The sequence below is a fragment of the Gossypium hirsutum genome, chromosome A05, assembly GCF_007990345.1.
Source record: "Gossypium hirsutum isolate 1008001.06 chromosome A05, Gossypium_hirsutum_v2.1, whole genome shotgun sequence".
Taxonomy (NCBI): domain Eukaryota; kingdom Viridiplantae; phylum Streptophyta; class Magnoliopsida; order Malvales; family Malvaceae; genus Gossypium; species Gossypium hirsutum.
The window spans coordinates 50746580-50754422 of NC_053428.1; positions in this window are offsets into that span (position 1 = coordinate 50746580).

The following is a 7843-nucleotide window of genomic DNA, read 5'->3' on the forward strand; positions in this document are numbered from 1 at the left end:
CAGATTCGGCCATAACATCCAAGTTGGATTGGGGGTGTTACACGCTTCAACTAAATGTTTTTGCCATATGGCCCATATAATTGCTTAGATCGGGCCGTAATGTTTAGGCCCAATTTGAGGGGTTACAATAAGTTTTAAAGCATTAAGGACCAACATTCAGTACCCTATAAATGATTTAGGGGTTACAAGATAATGAATATAAGGGTTATGGACATTCATTCTTTAAGGGTTACAATAGAATAAATTTGAGGGGGTTATGAGCATTCGTTTATCAATGGATTTACAATAATAACAAAATATTACATTTTAAAGACAACAATTCTAAAATTCATCATTACAGTGTTAAAAGTTGCAAGAACTATTAACAAGTTTGTTTTATAAATATACAATTGTTATTAGTATTGTCACATCAATTTAAATATAAAATTATATCAATTTTACTTGTTGAAGTATCAATTTAGGCTTAAATTATAATTTTTCAAATTAAATAAAAAATATTTTATAATCAAATTGCATGTTTTTAAGATTACAAACATTTTTAGATTAAAATTGTTAGTCTAACTTTTTTATAAGTAGCAATTGTGTCACGCCATAAAAATTTGTTTTTCCTGCTTTTGTAAATTTCTAACACAATTGTGTATCTGCTTCAATGGTTAAGTGTTCTAGGTGTGTGTGTGTGTGAGGTCCCAAGTTCAATCCTTGCCCTTGGCAAATTTTTAGATTTTTTTGAATAAAGCCTTTACCTTGCTCAGTAGGCTTATGTGTAATTGTTTATAAACCATATCAGAATTGGCCTACTAGTCTGGTGGTTAAGGTGTGTGTTGGAGTGTGGGAGGTTTGGAATTCGAATCCCTGCGCAAGTGCTGGAATTTATTTTTTCTCGGTTGACCGAAAGAGTTTCGGTCAAATAAGAATTCTGAGAATGTGTGTGTTAGTGGGTTAATGGGAGAAAAAGGGGGGATTGGGATGGTTAATTTTATTTTTTTCACAATTTTCTCTGTCTTCCAAAATTTCCCTAAAATTTTCTGACGTCAAAATTCTTTTCTTCTTCCCTTTGGGTTTTCTTCCTTTTCCCTTTCAGTAAACTTTCTTTCAATTCTTTAATTTGGGATCGTCAATCCTACATTTAGTCGTTGTTCTGCGGTCTCCTATTCCTTAGTCGCTGGTAAGTGTATTTATATTCGCTTTATTCATGGTTTGGGTTTGATAGTGTTAGATTGTGAGGATAAAACGTTAAAGTCTATGTTTTGTATTCTCGAACCTTTTCGTTGGATTAAAATTTTGTTCTGTTCAGTAGCAAATCGTGAAGGAGGGAACTCGCCTTTCATAGAATCTTAGTTGGAGGCATTCAAGATTTTGGGTAAGTTTTGGGTATTCGAATTGTGACTTGATTAGTCGAGGAAGTTTTGTTTAATTTATCTTTTAAGTGATTAGGTTCTGGTGATCTTGGGTGTGTCATTGCATCAAAATCGAAATAGGTGTGTACCTAGAAACGCAGAAAATGAGGTTTCAATGAAAGCCAAAAACCATTCTGTCGACGCCACACGGTCGTGTGGTAGGCAGTGTGCCATAACACGGGCGTGTGATCGACAAGGCCAGGCCGTGCGCATCAGACACGACGGTGTGATGGCTAGGTAGGCGTGTGCGGCACATGGGCTTGACCAAATTGGGCCGTGTGGGCCACATAGACGTGTGTGATTCTGGGCCAGGTCGTGTGATCCATACGGCCAAAGCCAATTTAGACCGTGTGGCCCTACATGGGCAGGCTACATAGGCGTGTGAGCCCATTGTTCTAAAATATTCTGTATGGTTACATGGGTTGCCCTAGTCGATTGTTGACTTACTGTAGGGCGATAAGCTTTACTTAGACCCCTAATTATGTGATCTGATTGTATGGTGTCTGACTGAGCATGATATCTGTACTAAACCGAATATATGTTCTGTTATTAGCATAGTTGCATGTCATTTATGGTATGTTGCATTGCATCAGGGTGGGTTGATGATATTTGGAGGAAGTATCTGAAAGGCTCTTAAGCCTGTTATCTGGCAGCTCACCTGTAAACTTCGAATTATGTGCTACATTTTAGTACCGCATGGTGTGTAGGGATGGGTGGGTTGATTTAATCCCCACATGGTGTGTAGGGCTGGATGGAGATGGTGTGTAGAGGCTAGTGGGTAGGATTCTGATTTATTGTATTTGTATTTTGTATCTGATATGGGCCAAGGCCCTAATATAATTATGAGATTTGTATCTGAAAGGGCTAAGGCCCCAAATTGATTCTATAATGGGCTCAGACCCAGACTGTAAATGACTGTATCTTAATGTATTTCTGTATGCCTGACTATTTGTGGGGATACACACTGAGTTTGCCAAAACTCACCCATTTTTGTTTAATCTGTTCAAGTAAACCCCAGACTCAGGCAGATCGGTGCAACGGAGGACTCGACGATGACCACACTGTGTTGAACTGCCTTATTTTGTTTGTTGGTTTTATACGATTTCCCTTTAATTATTGTGGCTATTGGTTATGTAAATTTTGGACTTGGAACGTTTGGTTTTTAATTTCGAGCTTTATACTGTTTTTATGGATTTTTAAACTACGACTCAACAAAACATGTTTTTTTCCCTAAAAACTGAGGTTTTCGTAAATAAGGATGGTTTTTCCTTCACTAATTGGTTATAAATGCTTTCTCTTAATAGACAAGTTTTGTGGCTAATCATCTGGTGCACTTTTCTTTCAAATTAAATAAAAGCTATGTAACTGGAACAGTTTTAACTTGACAAGCTCGTTTTCAAAATCCATTCCTTGTGACATCGTCAGATTCAGCCATAACGTCTAGGTCGGGTTTGAGGTGTTACAATTAGTGGTATCAGAGTCAAGTTACGAAACTCGACTGTAGATTTTGGGTCTAAAATGTTTGGATTCAAAGAACTGATTTACAAGTGATTTTTAAATAATTTGACTGAGTATGTGGTACACTGAGTCTCCGACACCGATCCTGTAAGTGTTCTAAAAACTCTAATAGGTTTTAATTATGATTAGTATATTCTGAGACTATTATAGGTAGTACATTGTACTGAAAACAATGTAATCAGTGTATACTAAGACTACAATTTACGAAAATCACTCTGAACTACTGAAACTATTTACATAAAACATCTGCTATTAATTATTGAATTGTAACTAATTCATAAAACTTTTAATATAGATAATTTGATTAGATATGAGAACACGAGGTATCAGTGGACGAGGTACGAGAGGTCGTGGTAGAGGTTGTAGAGCGGCTCGAGCTGGGTCCTCATCATTTGGCAACCTGCCTAATCTTGATACGAGCGAGACACTCGTTTCACCTGCCACGGAGACTAGGTCTCATGACCACATGACCGGGGATGACACATTGTCCTAGGCTATGTTAAGGATTTTGGAGAGGGTCGTTGGGCCCAATACTGGATCTGGGGTCTGTGGGTCGGTTACGAAATGACTTCAGTCCAATGGGGCTAAGCTATTCAGAGGTGTCATAGGAGTCACCCCTAACGTGGCTGAATACTGGATGGATGCCACGGAAAGAATTATGGATAATTTGGATTTTACACCTGAGCAAAAACTGAGAGGTGTTCTTTTTTTGCTTCGTGATGAAGCATACCATTGGTGGTTGACCGTTAAGAAAGGGACTCAGCCAGATCAATTAACTTGGGATTTTTATAAGTCGGCTTTCCAAGGTAAATATGTAGGGGCAAGCTACATCGATGCTAGGAGATATGAGTTTCTAAATCTCATGCAAGGGGATCGTTCAGTGGCCGAGTTCCTGAGATTGAGCCACTATGCGCAAGGCATGGTGGTGACTGAATATGAGCATTGTGTTCACTTTGAGGATGCATCCAGTGACAGTTTGAGAGTTCTGATAGGTCTGCAAATGAAGCGTGACTTTTAAGCACTGGTAGAGAAGGCGAAGATCGCCGAGGAGGTGAACCTGAGCGCCAAAATTGGGATAAGGAGAGAGGCAAGAATAAGAGGGATTTGGAGCCCTTGAGTTCTGTGATGAGGCCTAAAAAAAGGCCAAATTTGATGGGCCAGTTAGAGTTAGGCCCCCTGCTGCTCCTACGGGGATCTTGCCTTGTGGGCATTGTGGTAGACGCCATCCGGCAAATGTTGGAGGACGACTGGGCATGTTTCAGATGTGGGCGTACTGAGTACCACGTCTGAGAGTGTCTGCTGAGGGCCGACCAGATGCAAGCTCCGGGTTCTGGTACTGCGCAGCCGCTGAGGGTAGTTCAACAGCCATCTAGGGGCCGTGGTCAAGCTCGAGGTGGTAACGGCATGGGCTGTAGCCAGAGAGCACCGGGCAGAGGTGTTGGACATGCAGAGGTGAGGCAGCTTACTCTCACCTATGCTGTTCGTCGCTGAGAAGAGTGAGATACTTCAAATGTCATTACGGGCACGTTTTTAATTTATAATGTACCTTATCTTGCATTGATACACATAGCTCTACACACTCCTACATTGCTAGCACTGTCTAAAAATTTAAGGACTCCAGTTGAGAGTACTGATAGTGAAATGACGATATTGAGTCCAAGGGGACAATCTGTCCAGGTTTGTGTTCAAAGGATAGTATTTCTGGCTGATCTGGTGGAGCTTCCATTTAGGGAGTTCGACTTGATTCTGGGGATGGACTGGTTGGTCAAGCACTGAGTAAGTCTGGACTGTGCGACCAAGAGGGTCATTTTGAGAACCAAGGAGGACGACGAGGTAGTTGTGATTAGGGAACGTCAAGATTTTTTGACTAATGTGATTTCTTCATTGGTGGCAAAAAAGTTGGTTCGAAAAGGTTGTGAGGCATATTTGGCCTATGTAAGTGTAACATCCCTAACTCACGTCCGTCGTCAGCACGGTTACAAGGTATTACCGAAGAAAAACATAGTATTCATACATTCACATAATTCCATAGATCTTATTCGTAAAATAAAATATTAAATTATTAATCACACTGTATGCACGGATTATAATCCCCAAGTTCAAATGAATTCAAATCAAATATTAAACCTTTGACTTCATAAGTATTTACAAGTATTATTTAACCAAATAGTACATTTCACATAGCTTACTATTCCAAATCATGTGCAGCATTAGAATTGGTTAAAAAAATAAATAAATAAATCAGACTTGACAATTCATTTAAATACCAAACATAACATATAATAACTAAGCCAATTTCGCATGGCTTAAATACACTTCTTATTCAAAATGGATTCAAAAGATAGAATAGCTTATACATGCCGCAAGTTTAAGCTTAAGCTTTCAAGGGTACCAAATTATAAACGATAGTGTAACGAGCTTCACTGACGATCCCCGAGCACGTAATGATTACCAAAACCTATAAATCAAAAAAAATTATTCAAACACAGTATAAGCTAATTTAGCTTAGTAAGTTACAAGCAATTAAACTCTAAAATTAAACTTGATCTCTCAAATACCATTTAAGTAGTTCATACTACTAGATAGTATAATCACTAGCTTACCATATTATAAGGCACTTATAAAAAAATACTATGATTCAACTAAAATCAATATATAATTACTCCACCATAAAGCATTTCCTTAATTCCAATTACAAGGCCGAATACATTATGGCATTCCATCATTATGTAATATAAAAGAAAAATATATATGCATAATACATTTCATCTCATTCTGCAATTTAACATATATCTTCCAAACACAAACACCATCTTATTCGAAATTCAAAATGATTTTAGCACAAAGCTATTCATACATTTATCATGACATGCTCTCGACTAGCCAAGTCTCCGTTGACATTTCATATAACATTCAATATGATATTTGATGCATTTCCATGTATCATTTTATTTTCATTTAAATTATACAACTAAATAGCATTTCATCTATTCCCCAATTAATCTTATATATTTGATTTCAAATATAATCACCGCATAGGTTCAAGACTTACCAAGCTCAATTTCAAATATAAACATAACGTCTATTCCTCATGAACTCAAAGTATTTACTCATTCCACTGTCCATGATTTACTCGATACAGTCGCACACTTAATGTTAATAGTTATTCGAAAATATATTGTAAGTTCGCACACTTAGTGCTTAATAATCAAACTCGCACACTTAGTGCCAATCTCATAATCGTAAATATTTATACCCGCACACTTAGTGCCGAAAATCAACAACTCAATACATCTCACTTCTTTTTTACATTCGATAATTTCATCACTACATGCATATATATATCATTCCATTAGGCATAATTACATAGGTATTATGATTATTTAAATCGATACAAAATATATGCTTAATAACTTACCTCGGATATCGACGAATAGTTGAATTCAACTAAACGATTTTTTATTTTCCCCGATCCACGTCCGATCTTTTTGGTTCTTGATCTAATTGAACATGCAAGGATCGAAAATATCAAAGCTGAAACTTTCTTTTCTTTCTCTTAGTTTCGGCCAAAGAATCCTCGAAAGATGAATACTTTCCTCTCTTCTTAAACATAATATATTAACATATATTAAAGTATACCATAATGCCATAAAATATAATAAACAATTCAAGTCATTAATCCACGCATATTGGTCGGCTACTTTCATCTTTTATAATATATTAACATATATTAAGTATACCATAATGCCATAAAACATAATAAATAATTCAATTCATTAATCCATGCATATTGGTCGGCTACTTTATCTTTTATAATATATTAACATATATTAAAGTATACCATAATGCCATAAAACATAATAAATAATTCAAGTCATTAATCCATGCATATTGGTCGGCCGCTAATTCCTATTTATGGCCAAACTGCAACCTTAATATTCCATAATATAAAAACAATCATAATTTACCCTTATACATTAACTCTTAAATTTTCCATTTTACGCGATTAAACCCCTTTTTCATCAGTCGACCTCCAAACACTAAAATTTTTAAATGAAACTTTCACAAAAGCAACTTCACACATTTTAAACTTATAAAATAATATCTAAATATTATTCTAACTCAAATTTGTGGTCCCGAAACTACTGTTCCAATTAGGGTCCAAATTGGGCTGTTACAGTAAGTGTCTTTGATTATGGGAATTCTTCTATAAAGGACATCAGAACTGTCAGAGATTTTTTGAATGTATTCCCTGAAGAGCTACTGGGTTTGCTTCCAAGCTGAGAAGTGAAATTTGGGATCGAGCTTATTCTGAGCATAGCTCCGATATCTATCGCCCCATACCGAATGGCACTGAAGGAGCTTACGGAGCTTAGGGCTCAGATTCAAGAATTGTTTGATCGTGGGTTTATTCGTCCCAGTGTGTCTCCGTGGGGAGCACCAGTGTTCTTTGTGAAAAAGAAAGATGGGACAATGAAGATGTGTATTGACTACCATCAGTTGAACAAGCTAACGATTAAGAATAAGTACCCACTTTCGAGGATTGATGACCTGTTAGACCAGTTCAGAGGGGCTTCGATGTTTTCCAAGATAGATCTACGTTCGGGTTATCATCAGTTGAGGATTAAGGAGGCCGATGTTTGTAAGACGACATTTAGGACTGGTTATGGCAGCTAAGAGTTTCTAGTGATACCCTTTGGTTTGACTAATGCACCAGTGACATTTATGGACTTGATGAACTAATTGTTCCAGCCCTATCTAGATCAATTTGTGGTGGTGTTCATCGATGATATGTTGGTGTATTCTAAGTCTGAGGGGAAGCACGATGAGCATCTGAGAGTGGTATTACAGATTCTTCGTGAGAAATAGTTGTATGCAAAGATCAGCAAGTGTGAGTTCTAGCTCCAGGAAGTAACATTTTTGGGACA